This window comes from Barbus barbus, assembly GCF_936440315.1.
Source record: "Barbus barbus genome assembly, chromosome: 14".
Classification (NCBI taxonomy): domain Eukaryota; kingdom Metazoa; phylum Chordata; class Actinopteri; order Cypriniformes; family Cyprinidae; genus Barbus; species Barbus barbus.
This window is the reverse complement of record NC_136742.1, coordinates 29,577,100-29,594,740: the sequence shown is the minus strand read 5'-3', so window position 1 is coordinate 29,594,740 and position 17,641 is coordinate 29,577,100. Positions and strand designations below refer to the sequence as shown.

At 36.1% G+C, this 17,641-nt stretch overlaps 1 protein-coding gene across 1 annotated transcript in view; it reads left to right on the top strand.

Moving 5' to 3' along the window:
- The window catches only part of LOC306880501 (exostosin-like 3), a 31,607-nt gene that overhangs the window by 1,034 nt on the left and 12,932 nt on the right, over nt 1-17,641 (top strand). The gene's annotated exons all lie outside the window — the stretch shown is intronic.

Genomic DNA, 17,641 nt, shown 5'->3' with positions numbered 1-17,641 from the left:
TTGTGATCTGATCTCACTTGACAGACTCAGAATATCAGAATTGTTCTTAATCAGAGCTTGACTCTGAGATCAGACCTTCATAATAAGCTTTGCATGTTATGAACATCAGATTCTGAATATCTATCAACATAAGATGCTTTCAGTCTGACACATAAGATCAGATCTGATATTGTTGATTAGAACATGTTGTGTCTGATAATGAGTGTCAGACTCTTATGTTCTATTAACATATTTTGAATATAAGACATTATAAATATCTGTGAATGATAATTTTATCAGATTACCATGGTAATATCGATTAGATCCGATCAGTAGATCTACATCTGGTATTCAGAGTCAATGTAGCCGGTCATCCGTGTGATGAATTTGGAGGAACAGATGTGTCAGTCGATGATGAGTTGTATTGAGGTGGTCCGTGATTATTTAGGGTGCTGACCAGTTCTGTGTTTGTGTAAATGAATTGTTTTCCTTCGAACCCATCTGTGAAGGTTATAACTCGTTACACGTTTTATTTGTGAAGGAAAATAAAGATATTTTGTCTCTCTGCCCTGATAATGGGTGACCATCTGTGCGATGCAGTGCCAGTTCAGGCGTGACTAAAACAAATACTAAATCACCAAACCATTTTTATAGTCTAACAGCTTTCATTGTAGGCGTCATGTGCTTAAGATATGTGGAGTCTTTAATTTTGCATTTATTTGTATACTAAAGACGGGTTTCTGCTGATCTTAAAGTCTTAATCTGCCCCTCCAGAGATTAAGGCCTTAAAAAGGTTGGAGTAGAAAGTCTTACATTCATAAAGTCATGGCACTGTATGCAATATCTTTCTCAGTATTTTGATTTTTCTGAGCCCATTAGTAGATATTTGTCCTTGGTTAAAAAAAAAAAAACCTTAATTTTAGTCAGTTTCTCAGAAAGACATATTGTCTTAGGTAATTGTGTGTTATTTTATTTTATTTTTTAAGTTTTTGCACTGGAAAAAATATATCAAATTTTATTTTTTGGAGTGTTAACAGAAGGCACAGTAAAAGTTATTTCCGTATTCTAGTGGTTGGGTTTTTTTGTTTGTTTTTAGTTTTTTTGAAAATGTAATAAAAAATATCATTACATTTAGAGAACATAGAAGTATTGTGTTCCCTTCAATTTATTCCTTAAATCTTTTTACTTGGTCTTAAAATAGTCCTAAAGGAACAGTTCACCCAAAAATGAACATTTTCAGAAAATTTTATTCACCCTTAGGTCATCCAAGATGTAAATGAGTTTGTTTCTTCTTCTGGAGAGATTTGAAGAAATGTAGCAATCCATCACTTGCTCACCAGGGAAGTCGTGGCCTAATGGTTAGAGAGTCGGACTTGTAATTCAAAGGTTGTGGGTTCGAGTCTCAGGTCTGGGAGGGATTGTAGGTGGGGGGAGTGAATGTCCAGCGCTCTCTCCACCCTCAATACCACGACTTGAGTAAGGTACCGAACCCCCAACTGCACCCTGGGTGCCGCAGCATAAATGTCTGCCCACTGCTCCGGGTGTGTGTCCACTGCTGTGTTTGTGCACTTTGGATGGGTTAAATGCAGAATATGTCACTCACTCACTCACTCACTCAATAGATCCTCTGCAGTGAATGGGTGCCGTCAGAATGAGAGTCCAAACAGCTGATAAAAACATCACAATAATCCACACCATTCCAGTCCATCAGTTATCATTTTGCTAATTTGGAATAAATCCATCAAGATGTTTTTAAATTTCTTGATGGACTTTAGCGTTTGGCTAAAATACAAGCCCTCTATCCATAATATTGCTTCCTCCAGTGAAAAAGTCGTCTCGTCTGAATCGGGAGCAATATATGCCCAGATCAAGAACCGTTTACAAGCCAAAACAGATCTAAACATGTTGGTGGATTTTGATGTGAGAGGACAACAGGGAAGCTGTTTCACTGGAGGAAGCATCATTATGGATTATTTATATTTATATTTTTTGCTGAGCTATTCCTTTAAAATAGTCTTTGTTTTACCTTTATAAACCAGCATAAACCCTTTTTAATCGAAACTTCGTGGACATAGACATGGCTTTTCTGTTGTCCCGGGTCATTGTTCGTACTGTAGTCGGCTTTGTGATTTTGAGCATAATGCAAGAATTCACCGCAGGCGAAGGAACAATCCCGCTGGCTCTTCTCCTGTTATCCGTCACTGTCCAGCGGTGTGGATACGCAGAGGTCTGGCAGCTGTTACTAGGTGTTAAATCTGTGATCCGGCATAAGGCTGGGAAAGGGCCTGCTGCTCTGGATGGATAACGCTGCTGGGATTTGACTTATTTGGATCAGGTGCTGAATATGGCAAATGCCATGTGGGAATTTTTTGGTTTGTTTTATTGCAGGGAATTCGGCTCGTTAACTATAGAGCCACGTTTCCCTCATCATAAACACCCTGATGTTGGGAAATATCGCTAATAAATGGGCATTTATTAGAGTCTCATGACTAATTTCACAGATCTATTTTGAGTTTTGCTTGACAGAGCTGTTTCTGTGTTGAAAAACCGCATCTGAGAAACTTGCTCTAATTGTGAACAAAGCAGCCATTTGTCTGTCAATTTTCTTCCTCCTGTTTCATTTGGATTAGTTAAATCTGATGTAGTTTACTTCAGTATGATCAGAATTAAGTTATTCTGGTTTGATCTGTTCAGTGTTGTCAGGGTCTGTTGTTCTCTAACCTGATGTGCTCTACTTCTTTACTTTAGTGTGAGTCTGATTTGCTCTGTTTTGGTGCTTAGAAGAAGCTAATATATCATGTTATATTTCCTGGGCACAGACTTCTGGGTTAGATGTTCCCACAGAGTGAAGCTGAGTTTGTTAAACATATTCTTTCTGACAAAGTACATCAGCTCCAGGATGTTTGAAATGCTTTCATTAATAGTTATTTTTTGCCATATGCCAGGAAGTTAGAGCAGAATTTTCCATCTGTTTCTCTTGCTCTCTTATTTGGCCGTGTCATTGTTGTGAACTATCGATTGCAGGTTCTGGCCTAATTAAGATGATCGTACACCTTACTGCTCAGAAAGTGGACCTGATGCATTATGCAGATGATTAAAGAACTTCTTAAGGTTTCAGAATGGTTTTGTCCTGGAGGCACGTCAGTAATGTTTATGTAATAAAAAGCACTTATACTTGTCTTGGGTCGGTTGCCCTAGTGGTGTTCTAAGCATTTTTTTTAGCACTCTTATGTTTTCTTATTGGCCCAATAAGTCTAAAAAGCCGATCGAGTCTCTATGATATTCTGTCTTGGGTTATTTATTGTAAATCTATAGTGTTTTTTCACCCTTTTTATTGGCAAAATATGTTTCCTTTAAAAAATTGCACACCTTTCCTGAACAGACTCTCTTTTGGATTGACCTTTTTACAGACTGTGATGATGCATTTCCACAGTTATTAGTGTCGCAAATCCAGCAGCATTTTTTATATTTCCATTTTTAAGACTTGAAGTATGTTTATAACACTGTGCTTTGTTATATTGCCTTGGCATTCCTTTACAGAAAACTGATTACATGCTGCTGCATGAGTGTTTCTAACATAACAGCTGTGGGAGTGGTTGCAAATTTGACATCTTTTTCTCTCCTCTGACCACCATAATTACCCTTTTGATATTTTTTCCTCATGGAAATGCTGTCATGGATTTATTTTTTTTATTCTATTGTTGCAGCAAATAAATGCAAAAATTATATTTAGTGGTTGTAGTTTCTGTTCACCATGTTTGAAGTTTACCCATTATGAAAAATTCAGTTTCTTCCCAAAAGATCAGTTTGTTCAGATCATTAATGCAATGTTTGAGCAGTAGTTGTAACGATACTTAAGAAAGCTTTTTTATGTCACGGGATAAAAAAAAGGTAATTGCAACATTTTATCTCGCAATTCTGTGTTTTTCCTTGCAATTTTGAGTGTACATGTCACATTTCAGATTTTTAAACTCAGAATTGTGGAAAGTTGTAGAAACTCAGAATCCAAAGAAGAAAATTGTCAGAATTGTGAGAATACATCTACATTTTTTTTGTTCTGTGGTGAAACAGAAAAAAACAGAATTCTGAGTTTATATCTCACAGTTTTGACTCTTGTTTTTGCAATTCCTGAGTTTATTACTGGCAGACATTTTTTCTTCTCAGAAAAAAAAAAATCTTAATAAAAAATGAAAAAAGTATTTGATTTTTTTTGTCATAATTTTTTCTCTTAATTCTGAGAAGTCATAACCTTTTTTTTTTATTATTCAGTAACTTCCATACTTGCTAAAGCGCCTCTAATAAAGGATCATTTTATTTAACTCAAGTATTTTTTAACAGACTTTGTTTATAACATTTTAAATATTTATATTTTTATTGCAAACACGCATCAATTCGCTACAGGAGGCCTTTATTCAGCCCCCAGAGCCATGTGAGGCATGTTTTATTATGAATGGATGTGCTTTATTTGACTACTTTTGGACTGTTGAACAAAAATGCTGCCATTTATAAAGCTCGGAAGAGCAAGGAAAATTTTTAATATAACTCTGATTGGATTCGTCTGAAAGAAGAAAGTCACATACACCTAGGTTGCCTTGAGGGTGAGTAACACATGGGCTAATTTTCATTTTTGGGTAAACTAACCCTTTAATAAGATTGCTTTTATTTGGGTTTCACGGGCCTAAATAAGTCAAATTTTCTCTGTATATTTGTATAGTTTAATTTCTATTTCATTGTCTGTATGCTGAAGTTAGAAGCCTCCCAGGTTGCCCACACAGACAGCAATAAGCAGAGAAACACTACAGTATGATCACCGCGGGCCTGATTCCAGTGGCAGGTCTTCATGAAGTTTGGTATTAAAGGTGTCAGATGTGCTGAATCATATAGCTTCTGTTTTTTTCCTTTTCACTTTTTCCTTCATATCAACTCTCTTGGAAATGGAAAAGAGAAAAACCACAGAGCGTGCAGTCACGTTGAATTAAAGTGCTAATTATAGAACGTGGAGCTCTGCATCTGCGGCTGCAGTCTGGCTCCAGGCTAATGGATGTGTAAATGAAAAGCGTAACATCTCACTAGCAGTCCAGCTCAGCCATAATGGAATCATTCAGGGTGTGTATCTGTACCACAACATCAGGTGATCCCTGTTTTCTACCTCATAAATGTCAGAGGGATACAGGCAGGAAAAGGTTGTGCTTTTCCTGTTCAGCCACACACACATTGTGCTTTCACCCCTGGGTGATATCAAGCTTCCCTTCCTTCTCTCAAAAAGTGTGTCAGAAGAAAAAAAATACATAGAATTTTCACAGCTTGGAGTGGGCTTAATTCTGTCAGGGTTTTTTTTTTTTTTTTTTTATTAATTTATTAGTGATGTTTGCCAAGTCAGACATTAATATTATAGAACACTATGAAATCTATTTTATTTTTGACCATATTCAGTATTTTTCGGCTTTAATTTTTCTGGATTCCATTTTTATTGTTAAATAAAACTTTAGTAGTCAAAAAGCATGTCTAATTAAATAAAACCATGACGCTTATACCATTTAACATTGAAAAAATTATTTTTAGGGTTCATTAAATCAGTTTCATTTTTTTCCCCAAATTCTATTTTAATTTTCCCATATTTTAAATTTTTCTGAATTCTATGACTTTAGTTAAAATTTTAATAATTGAAAACCATGTGGAATCAATTGAATTCATAAAGCTTTTGTTTGTATGTTTGTTTGTTAGTTTTACAATTAGGGCCAGTTAAATGTTTATTATATATATATATATATATATATATCTTTTTTTTTTTTTTTTTTTTTCAAATTCTGTGTTGCCTGTTTTATGGATTTATGATTTAATACAAATAGTATATCAAAAATGGTGGTAATTATATGAAGGCATAATTAAACTTTTTAAAATATAATCAAATGAAAATTAACAATTCCTTTTCATTTTTATTTTTACTTATTTACTTTTTATTTATTTTGTAAACAGTGCTTGCACAACAGAGGTTTACTGTTAAAATTGAAAAATAAAGGATTCATACTTATTATTATTATCATCATTATCATCATCATCATAACTTTGAGAAGTACCTTTTTGCTTTATAATAGTAATATATTTCTGTCACAGTTTATTCAAGTTAAACCAAACCTTGATTTTGACGGTCATGAAGATATTTGTGATTCTTTGTGTATATGACATGATGACAACATGATTGAACCTGAACATGACTGACCTGGTATTTGCTGAAATGAGCAAAAATCAATATCTGCCTTACAGAATGTTGTAGAGACTAACTATAGCAAGCATAGTATCTTGATAAAAACAATCAGAACACTTTAGTAATGCATTGGCAACGCACAGCTCACATTCATTCAAATGTCTACTTTTAATGAAGTTTTACATTTGCAATCTTGATAAATTTGCTGTAAAGTAGTAAACAAGAGTCTTGAAAAACAGATTTTGGCATGTGCATTGCAGTAGTTATCTTAGCATTTTTCCCCAGATGTGGGTTGTTATGCAAGACTAGATAACAAATGACAAACTCCCATAAACAGCCTGAATATGATTGAGCACTAATCCGGCACAAGATGCTCCAATACTGCTTATTGGTACACCTCACTGTGGATTTATTTTCCTCACATACCTGTGCTCTGTATCTATATCACTTTATTTATTTATACGTAATGTCTGTCTCCTAAGAAAGGGATTGCGATGACTCCTCCTTGTGACTTCTCTTGAAGCTGCCTGTAGGCAATGAGAATTGGCTGTCAGCTTTCAGAGCCTCTCCGTCCTGAATAAAATTAGACTACAGCTCCGTTCTCCTCAGCGATCGAACCTGCAAGATGAGCTGGAACGGGAATAAACACCTGGTTTGAATCTCTACTTCTTTCCAAGGTCATGTTAGGTAACTGGAATAGTTGCAAACCAGTTTGCATAATATCCAAGCTTATTAGGATTAGTGTATTTCAAATCAAAATATGTTGAAAATATAATGCTTAAGGTTGACCAGATGATATACTGTTTCTGGTGGTTTTTTGAAGTATGTTTGCTTTTTAGGCTAATATTACCCACAATCGGTAGAGGATGAAATTGTGATTTGGCTCTTTTTCCACCATTCAGTTGGCGATGCCTGGCACAATTAAAATGTATGCACTAGAGATGTTCCGATACCCTTTTTCCCTTCCCGATACCGATTCCGATACCTAGGCTCAGTGGAATCGGCCGATACCGAGTACTGATCCGATACCTGGGTGTGTATCTGGTTATACAGCTGTATGTACTACTAGCCCTGTATGAATTGATACAATTATTTTATGTATAGTTTACAGTATTTTACACTGTTTTATGTATAGTTTACAGTGCCCTCCAAAAGTATTGGAACAGTAAGACCAATTCCTTTATTTTTGCTGTAGACTGTAAACATTTGGGTTTGACATCGAAAGATGAATATGAGATGAGAGATTAACATTTCATCTTTTATTTACAGGTATTTTCATCTGGATCTGATACACAACTTAGAAGATAGCACCTTTTGTTTGAACCCACCCATTTTTCATGCCAAAAATAAAGGAATTGGCCTTACGGTTCCAATACTTTTGGAGGGCACTGTATATACAGAACTTTAGTAATTAGAATAGGGCTGCCACTAACAACAATTTTTATTTTGATTAATCTATCGACTAATTTAATGATTAATCGATTAATCTAAATGATTAATTTCCCACAAAAAACTAAAAATTTTCTTGCAAATATTTTTTTGAACCAAACGAAATCCAAATTTTTTAAAGCAAAAGTAAAGTGCAATATAGAGTGCAAGAAACAAGTGTCCATCTCATAGTCCAAATGACTGAAATCAAAGTTCACTATTATAGTGTAAGAATGACAACATTTCCACGTGTTCTAGTCTACTAATAAAATTAAAAATCAAAAAACACTTTTTAAAGGAGTATTTACCAGAAATATTATTTACCAGAATTTATTTAGGCGAAAAATGTAAATGTGCAGTATTTCTGAAAAAAAAAATATAAAAAAAAAATTAAATCAATTAATTGGAGATGCTTTTGATTATTAAAATTTAATGGAACCATTAAAATGGAATCCAGAAAATAATGGAAAACAGAATTTGTTAAAGATAAAACTGTAAAACTCAATTAATTAGACAGGCTTTTTGATTAATAAAATTTAATTTAACCATTAAAACAGAGTATAGAAAAATGGAAAAAATTGAATTTGGAAATAAAACTGATTTCAGGGCCCTATAATTATAATTTTTTTGTGGTAATAAAAATAGATGTAAGTGAACAATAGAGTCCAGTATCTCAAAATATTAGAATATTTCCTAAGATCAATCAAAAAAGGATTTGCAAAACAGAAAAGTTCAAGTTATGTAAAGGTATGTTTAAAAGTATGTTCATTTATGCACTCAATACTTGGTTGGGGCTCCTTTAGCACAAACTCCAGCATCAGTGAGGAATGGAAGAGATCAGCCTGTGGCTCTGCTGAGGCACTATTGAGCCTTCAGCTCGTCTGGATTCGATTGTTTCTCATCTTTCTCTTGAAAATATCCCATAGATTCCATATGGGGTTCAGGTCAGGCATGTTGGCTGGTCAATCAAGCACAGTAATATCATGGTCAGCAAACCACTTGGAAGTGTTTTTGGCAATGTGGGCAGGTGTTAAAGTCCTGCTGGAAAAGGAAATCAGCTTCTCCATAAAGCTTGTCAGCAGATGGAAGCATAAAGTGCTCTAAAATCTCCTGGTGGAGGGCTGCATTGACTTTGGACTTGATAAAACACAGTGGACCAACACCAGCAGATGTCACAGCAGCCCAAATCATCACTGACTTTGAAAACTTCACACTGGACTTCAAGCAGCTTGGGCTCTGTGCCTCTCCAGTCTTCCTCCAGACCTTGATTTCCAAATTAAATGCAAAATTTACTTTTATCTTAAACGAGGACTTTGGACCACTGAGCAACAGTTCAGTTCTTTTTCTCCGTAGCCCAGGTAAGACGCTTCTGACATTGTTTCTGTTTCAGAAGTGGCTTGGTAGCCCTTTTCCTGAAGACGTCTGAGCGTGGAGACTCTTGATGCACAGACTCCAGCTTCAGTCCACTCCTTGTGAAGCTCTCCCAAGTGTTTGAATCAGCTTTGCTTGACAGTATTCTCAAGCTTGCGGTCATCCCTGTTGCTTGTGCACCTTTTCCTACCCAATTTCTTCCTTCCAGTCAACTTTGCATTTAATATGCTTTGATACAGCACTCTATGAACAGCCACACCTTTCAGTAATGACCCTCTGTGACTTGCCCTCTTTGTGGAGGGTGTCAGTGACTGTCTTTTGGACCGTTGCCAAGTCAGCAGTCTTCCCCATTATTGTGGTTTCAAAGAACAAGAGAGAGCCTGAATTTATACTGTAGGGATGGTGATTTATTGAAACCCAAATGTACTGTAAATATTCTAATATTTTGAGATACTGGATTTTTGACTTTCATGAGCTGTAAGCTCTAATCATCAAAATTAAAACAATTTTTTAAAAATGTTTTACTTTACATGTAATGAATCTAGAATATATTAAATTTTCACTTTTTGAAAAAGGTTACAAGAAAAAATTAACTTTTTCACGATATTCTGATTTTTTTATATGCACCTGTATTTACATTTTGTTATTATGAATGAATGAATGAATGATGCATTTATATAGCGCTTTTTATTGTGTATTGCTGTACACCCAAAGCGCTTTACAATCATGTGGGGGGTCTCTCCTCAACCACCACCAGTGTGCAGCATCCACCTGGACAATTATTATTAGGACAATAGAAGCAATCAACACCAACAAAAGAGGAATAATATGCAAGTGCTATATTAACATATTATTGTAGTGTTATATTTCAATTTCACAAAGAAACGTGCAGCATTTTGTCCAAGCAATAATAAAAGGACACATTTAATTTATAATTGGTCTTAAATCTAATTTTGTATAAAAAAAAAAATTGTGAATTGAATCGTGAGTTGAGTGAATCGTTACATCCCTAGATGTTGAAGTATGTACCAGTACTGTTGTGTACTGTCTTGTTAGGAACTCAGAAGTATATACTTTCACATTCCCAGCAAAGTACATACCTTTAGTGCAGGGCAGAAGTATGCAAAGTATGCCGGCAGTCTTCATTGTAGAATATGCCTCACCTTGCTTCATTAAAACTGTTAGAATGTCCACAAAGAATCGCAGTCCTTGCATTTAGCCGCAGTGTCATTCAGAGGCAAATCTACTGCCTGGAGGACGTCATCTGAAAAAACACAAAAGCATTCCTGGTTCCACTGACAGTTTTCTGATTGCAGGTGGGGGACATTTGAGTGTGAATCTTGCTTGTTTTGTGTTGCTGTGCATAGATAATTGTGTATGGAAGCATTATCGTTTATCTCAAGGGGTGTTTGTTGCTTTGTTTTTGGTAAACAACTTCAGAACTGTGGCCTCTTTTGATAATCAACCTATTTTTAGGGCCATTAAGCCTTTTTACACTGTGATGTTATTTTCGTAACAATATAAGTGCATTTTCCTTCTAATTCTCCTTTGCATAATGTGCCCAGATGATTAACTTTCGAATGCATTTTCCACTTTTAGGTCATCTAATATTGATATGCACTGTACAAACTGATTTTTCGAGGTTGTAAGTATAACAGAGATTTCCCAAAAAATACTATTTCAGTTTTACTGCTTCACAATTTCAGATTTAATTAAATGTGTTACTTGTCATCTCAGTAATTGCTTGTGAAATTTCTTAGTCTAATTGTTTCTACACCATATTTTGTCCAGTGTACTGAAGTCTTAGTTATTTATACAATAGATAGGCAAACAGGATGCAAATGCGCCTCAAGGCCACTGTTGGAGGTCTCGCGGTGGGACCTGTTAGCGCTTGCTAGTCAAAGAAAACTATCCATGCATGGTCATCTGGCAAGATTAATTGTCTGAGGCATCGAGCCTGAGCAAAACTAGATTCAAAGATGACGGTGTATTCTTGTGGAACTAGGGCTGCACGATTATGACAAAAATCATAATTGTCGATTGTAATTGCAATTATTAATAATGATTATTTTGAACCATATTTTTATATAAAATATATATTTAAAAATAAGCCTGAAAACACTCTTCCTGAACTTTTATTACTTTTCTATAGCATTGAGCCTCAAATGTCAACATTGGTTTGGTTTCTTCTTTAAACAAAATAAGGTCAAATTATGCATGGTATAATAATGTTATACTAAAACTAAAAGAAAAAAATAGTTCTAAAGCTATATATTTCATTTACAATTAAACAGACAAAATGTCAAATTACAGTAACATTTTATAGTACAATTTATATTATCAGTGCTCCAGATTTGTGGATTGAAACGTCTTCTAACTGGATCGTTGTTGCACTGTTTCTGCTTCTTTCTGCATCAGCGTTGATGAGAATAACAGCTCCGATTTATTTGGCTTTAAACTAGTTTAAATTAAAGAGACGTGATTTGTTCTGGACAACTCTGCGCTGAACTCGGGTGCTTCTTACTGGATTTCACAGCGTTGTTTAGCGCGTGATTGTGACTGGTCACTGTAATAAACGCATACGCTCTAAGCTCGCGCTGTTTTCTTTTGAGGCGAAGCGGATAAAAGGTCAGTGTGGCGCGCAGTTCAAACGAGTACCGCTATTTTGTTCCGCTTTTGACATATTTGGCGTTTAACATATCCATCATGCACAACAGAGTGACAGTGACTATCAGTTAGACAAAATGTCTTTTATCCAGTGTGTTTGAGTTTGTTAAACCCTGCGCTGCAAAGACCTCTTAAGGCCAAAGTATACTTCGCCGTCCGCATCCGTGCACCGTCCGCATTACGTCTTTTCGTCATCAGGAGGGCTCGCACCCCGTCTGTGTGCAGGCGCGTACAACAGTGCATGCACGAGGTGAATGTTGAGACAAGTCAAGTAGATGGTACTGCGCATGTGTCGAGCTCGTCCGTCCGCACTCATCCGTGGTTGAGTATCCAGATTGATGTGGTTGAGCGCGAGACGGAACGGGATGCGGAAAGTGAAGTATACCTGGGCCTTTAAGCACACAGAATAATGCAAGTGGGGATTTTTAATTCTTTATTTATTTTTGTAATCGCGGCTTTGAACGATTATGTAATCGTGGCATCCATAATCGTAATCGCGATTAGAAATTCGATTAATTGTGCAGCCCTATGTAGAACCAATCAACATAGAACATCGCAAAGGGAATTACACTATGTGCTCTATTTAAAGCCCAATGTGTGGCCCTTATGCCAAAACCTCCTTGTCTAGAGTATTTTAATGTTGAATTCAGTGCAGAACGTTCTGATAGGTCATGCATAAGTTAATTCAACACAGCTGTCTCTGTTTTATTTCCACTGGAAAAGTTTAAAAGCTTGACTTTTCTGTAGAAGAGCAGAATAAGATGTGTGAACGAGGTCAATACTGAGTAAACAACTGGTTTATTTTTCCCTCCCTGCCAATACAGTCTGTTAGTGGCGCAGCTTTCTGTTTTATTGATGACTGGGGAAGCAGACTTATTGACCGTAAAAGAAGTATTTCACCAATAATAAAAGAACTTAGAAGTTGTTGGCCTATTTTTCAACTTTTTTTAAATCGAAAAGGTAAGGGAATGCTTAAAAAACACTTAGAAGCTTCACTTTTACTTAATTTTATTGCATCTTTTGAAATTTTTATTTGACAGGCACTATTGACATCTCCCTTTTGACTTCATATTGACATCATGCGCCAGAATGCATCTAAGATAATTCAATCAGACAGGCCGTATTACCTCAGTGGTCTATATTGTTTTAGCAGTGCATTAGGAACAGAATGATTCATTGATGGAGTTCTGGAGATCATCTGGGAAAAAGTACTGCCAAATCGTTCCTGCCCGGAGAAGATGTCCCAAAGTGCAACTCAACATCTGTCTGATGTTTAAACTGCCTTGTGTAGAACATCGATCCAGCTAAAAGCTTGTCCTAGTTAACTTGCGAGCGCCGAATGCTTCTGTGCTGAGCTGAGTTATTTTATACGGCCTGGAATTTAATTTGCCTTCATTATGGTACAAAATAAAGATAAATTGGAGTAACCGTGTTTAGAAGTCAAGGAGAGCCACAACTCTGACAGAAATATTCAATAAAGATTCATTGAGATGTGGGGAAACATTATAACTTTGCCTTATCAGATTTTTTAAAAGCCGTTTCAGGTTCACATAAAGGAAAATACACACATACTACATTTGACGATAGATATTAGTCTAAAATTGTGCTAGATGCTAAGGTGTTTTTAGCATGCTGCTATGTGGTTGATCGAGTATAGTTTAATATTTAATTAGGGATGCTCCGATCAGGATTTTTGCAGCCGATACGAGTACCGATTTCTTGTCATGGTGATCGGCCGATACCGATGCCGATTCTGATGCTTCAAGCTTTATATAACATATGTAATAATATTATATAAATACTCATAAAAGTTATTCCTTATACAGTGAGCATTTTAATATTCCTTTAAAATGGTGTTTATGCATAACATTATGTATATCAGGGACACTTAATATAAGACAAAAATAAATGCAAACAAAATGTCTGATGCAACCCAAGGCAGAGATGGGCTAGGACTCGAGTCGCATTTTTATAGCCTTCAGACTTGACTTGACCTGAAATGACTCCAGACTTTATTCGACTCGAGGAAAAGGACTTGTGAATATTTTAAAAGCAACTGGAGTCTTTTATCCTTAAATACTTCTATAAGTGCATCCGCACCCCGGCATCCATCCGGACTCCGAGCCGTAACAGCAGCACCATTTTAAGTGAGCGGCGCATCAAAACAGCGGAGCGGATCATATTACAAGCGCTCCGGGTCGTTTATGGTAAATATCTTTCAGTGCTATATCCTCGTATTTTTATCTAAAGCTAAACACGCTTTATTCAAGCCCTTTCAGCTCCGTGCGCTTTCTCTCTCCGGATGCGCGCCGGTGCCAAGTTCAAGAGCTGCCGTGGTTATTTTAACAACAACAGAAACACGGTGAGAGGCTAAATTATAGATTACTTTAACTAAAATACAGCAGAAAAAAACAATGCTGCAAATACAGTTATTTTTCTTACTATCTATTTATCTATCTATAACTTATGATTCAAACCAGATGTAACAAGACGTTTCTGATCTACATTTAGCAATATATACACACACACACATATATATATATATATATATATATATATATATATATATATATATATACAGTGAGGTCAATAAGTATTTGATCACCCTGTGATTTTGCAAGTTCCCTTACTTCTTACTCATGGAGGGGTCTACAATTTTCAGCATAGGTGCATTTCCACTGTGAGAGACAGAATCTAAAAATAAAAATCCGGAAATCACATTGTATGATTTTTTAACAATTTATTTGTGAATTACTGTGTCAAATAAGTATTTGATCACTTGAGTCAAAATTTTGTAATCTATATATATATATATATATATATGATATAATATTTCGATATGACTTACTTCATTTGAAAGAAGACACTTCAAGCTTTCTATAGAGATAACTCTCATGTCTGTGTGTTGAGTATTCGCTGAGTTACACTTCATTTTAGTGACGCATTTCTGAAAACAGATCGCAGAGACGGAGAAGACAGAGAGCGCACCCTGTTTGTTTTCTTTATTCTTCAAAAGCACAAAGTTTAGTCGTTATTATGAGTGAATACAAATAAAAGTAGACCCCTTACAGATTCGAATGGTGTATTGCTCTTATCTGAACGATCAAAAATGGCAGAGTAATTCAAGCTCATTTCTGCCTTATCAGGAAAATCTGCCCCAAAGCGCGTATTCGCGTTTGTCGGGCTCAGAGGGTTAAAAGGAGTAAAGCCTCTGTTAATGCTATTGAGTAGGCTAATATGGCCAAAGAAGATATTTTGTTTTATTAATAAACGTTCATAGAGCGGCCACGATCAGCTGTGGTGCCCGTGCCGTTAAAGCCTGCGCTCCGCAGATGCGTGCAGTGATGCGCAGATCAGCTCTAACAGCACTGAATCTGCTGTTAAAAATTAACCATACATTCATAGTATCATAATGCAAAACATACATGACATATAGTCAAAAATATTTAATTGTTTCTTGAAATGTCATAGGATTTCCACATTGGCGATGACTGCAGCATATGTCCCCATGCATCATATACGCCGCCACGCGTTGACGTCATCAAATTGTGATCGGTACATGAGATCAGCCAAATGTATGAGTACCGATCGAGTCATCAAATGTGAATATCGGCCGATACCGATCTACGGCCGATCGATCGGAGCATCCCTATATTTAATACTGTTAGGGTTTTGTTCAGAACACTAATCCTAATTTTAAAAATAATATCGATGCTTGACTTCTTAAACCTCTCTTTTGATGTCCAGTTCTGTTGATGCAACTTTCAGAAGTGGAAAAAGAGGAAGAGAGAAGAAAAAATATTCCTATGCAGAAACCAGTGGAGACTGATATTTGATTAAAATACCAAACATTTTAATTTTTTTTATTTTTTTATACTGGTTCTTTTTAAGCTCTTGCCTTCAAAGCAAATTTCAGTAGGAGAAAATTGGTTACCCTGTCGTCGGGAAATGTCATTGCTGCATAAAATATGCTCTCACTGATAATAAGGGATCCATAATTTCCTGCTTTCATCTGTATTTGCTGCTACTCAGCCATGGCCAGGCTGGAAAAAATCCTTCCATTTACAAAACTGGTTAAATATTGGCTTGTGGTAAATTTGCTTTGCCTTCACAACCCAGAGGCAGTGTGAGGATTAGACGGAGAGTTGTTATTCTAGGGAAACTTTCCAGACCTGATCACAGGTCAGTGTGAATTTCTTCTTCAGAACACATCCAGTTTCAATGTCTGGACCATTCACAGTGGAGATGGAGCTCAGACATGCCGGATCTTGCATGTTCACATGAGAAAAACGGTTCTGCTTTAAGGGGCCCATATTCATTTTTTATTTATTTCTGTGATCAAAGCTGAATTTTCAGCGTCATTACTCCAGTCTTCAGTGTCACATGATCCTTCAGAAATCATTCTAATATACTGATTTGCTGCTCAAGAATAATTTATTATTATCAATGTTGAAAACAGTTGTTCTGCTGAACATTTTTGTGGAAACGTGATACGTTTTTAGCAGATTTTTTGATGAATAAAAAGAACAGTGTTAATGAAATTGAAATCTTTTGTAAGATTATAAATGTCTTTAATAATATAATAAAAGTTAATTTCTTTAAAAAAGTCCATAAACTTTTGAACAGTAGTGTACAGTAGAAGGGTTAGAAGTTGCGTTTCTATATCTACAAATATTGATTGCTGTGAATTGCTTTAATTAATCTATGTAATTGAGCAGACTGATTTTGAACTCACAAAAGAGGTGAAATGGCTTAAATCAGTAATGGAGCAAAACACTGTCATGCATAAACACAGAGTTTGGCTTTTATGTTTTGGAGTTTACATGCTTGGGTTTTTATTTTTAATTTTTTTGGTACATCAGCGTGATGTGTTATTGAACCAGCCACAAATAACAGCCCTTACAGCAGTGGAAGGAGGCTAAATAATGGAGCTTAATCAGGGAAAGGTCAAAAAGAATGATTATCCACTTCAGGTGTTCAGAGGGGAAGTGTTTTATGAGCCCCAATTTGTCCCTTTGTATCAGCGTCTGTCTCTCATCACTTTAACATTTCTCTGGAGATCTAGAGTAATTCATCTGAAGAGGGCAGGCTGCCCTTCCTTCTCACACGGTCCAGCTCTGATAGTCTGTAAGTAGCAATGGAGATCAGGCTTGTGCTGAATCCCAGTTTGTATACTATTGCAAATGTAAAAACTATACACTACACTGATGATCAAAGAGTGAGTAGGTCCTGACATTGTCTTAATACAGGCTTATCTTATATATATATATATATTAGGGGTGTAACGGTACACAGATGTCACGGTTCGGTACATACCTCGGTTCAGGGGTCATGGTTTGATACGATTTCGGTACAACAGGAAAAAAACAACAAATCTACTATGATCGGTTTCTTTTCATTTATTTTGAACAGACAGTAGTACAAATTGAAAAAATTTCCACCAAGATGTGAAAATACTAAATATAATATTAAATTGTAATTTTAAAATCTGCAGTACATATAGCCTATAAATACTGGAAACATATTTGATGTAGTATATATATATTAGTGCTGTCAAAATTAGCGCGTTAACGCAGGCTATTAATCTTTTTCAGTTTAACACGTGAAAATTATTTAATGCCGTTAACGCAGGGGCGGAGCCTAGGGTTGGCCAACCCACTCATAACTGCTGTTTCTGTCTGCTTTTTCTTGACAAGTGCATTTATTCAGTCGCAGAACGTCTTAACGATCACATCAATCTGGAGACGTTTCAGCTTCTCTTCAGCGGCAGGCGCGAGTCAAACGAGTGCGGTAACCGGCGCGCTGTAGCCTGTATCAATTCATATCAAAGCGTGAAATAAACTACGTGGATGCAATGTCGTGGTCAGTTAAGGAATGAAGTTACCAAAAAGGCGATTAAAGCTGCCTTAAAACGGTGTGTGCATGTAATATGTTATATAGACTTTGTCGTCATTGCTAGGAACACCCACAAAAACGTCATATCCGTTTATG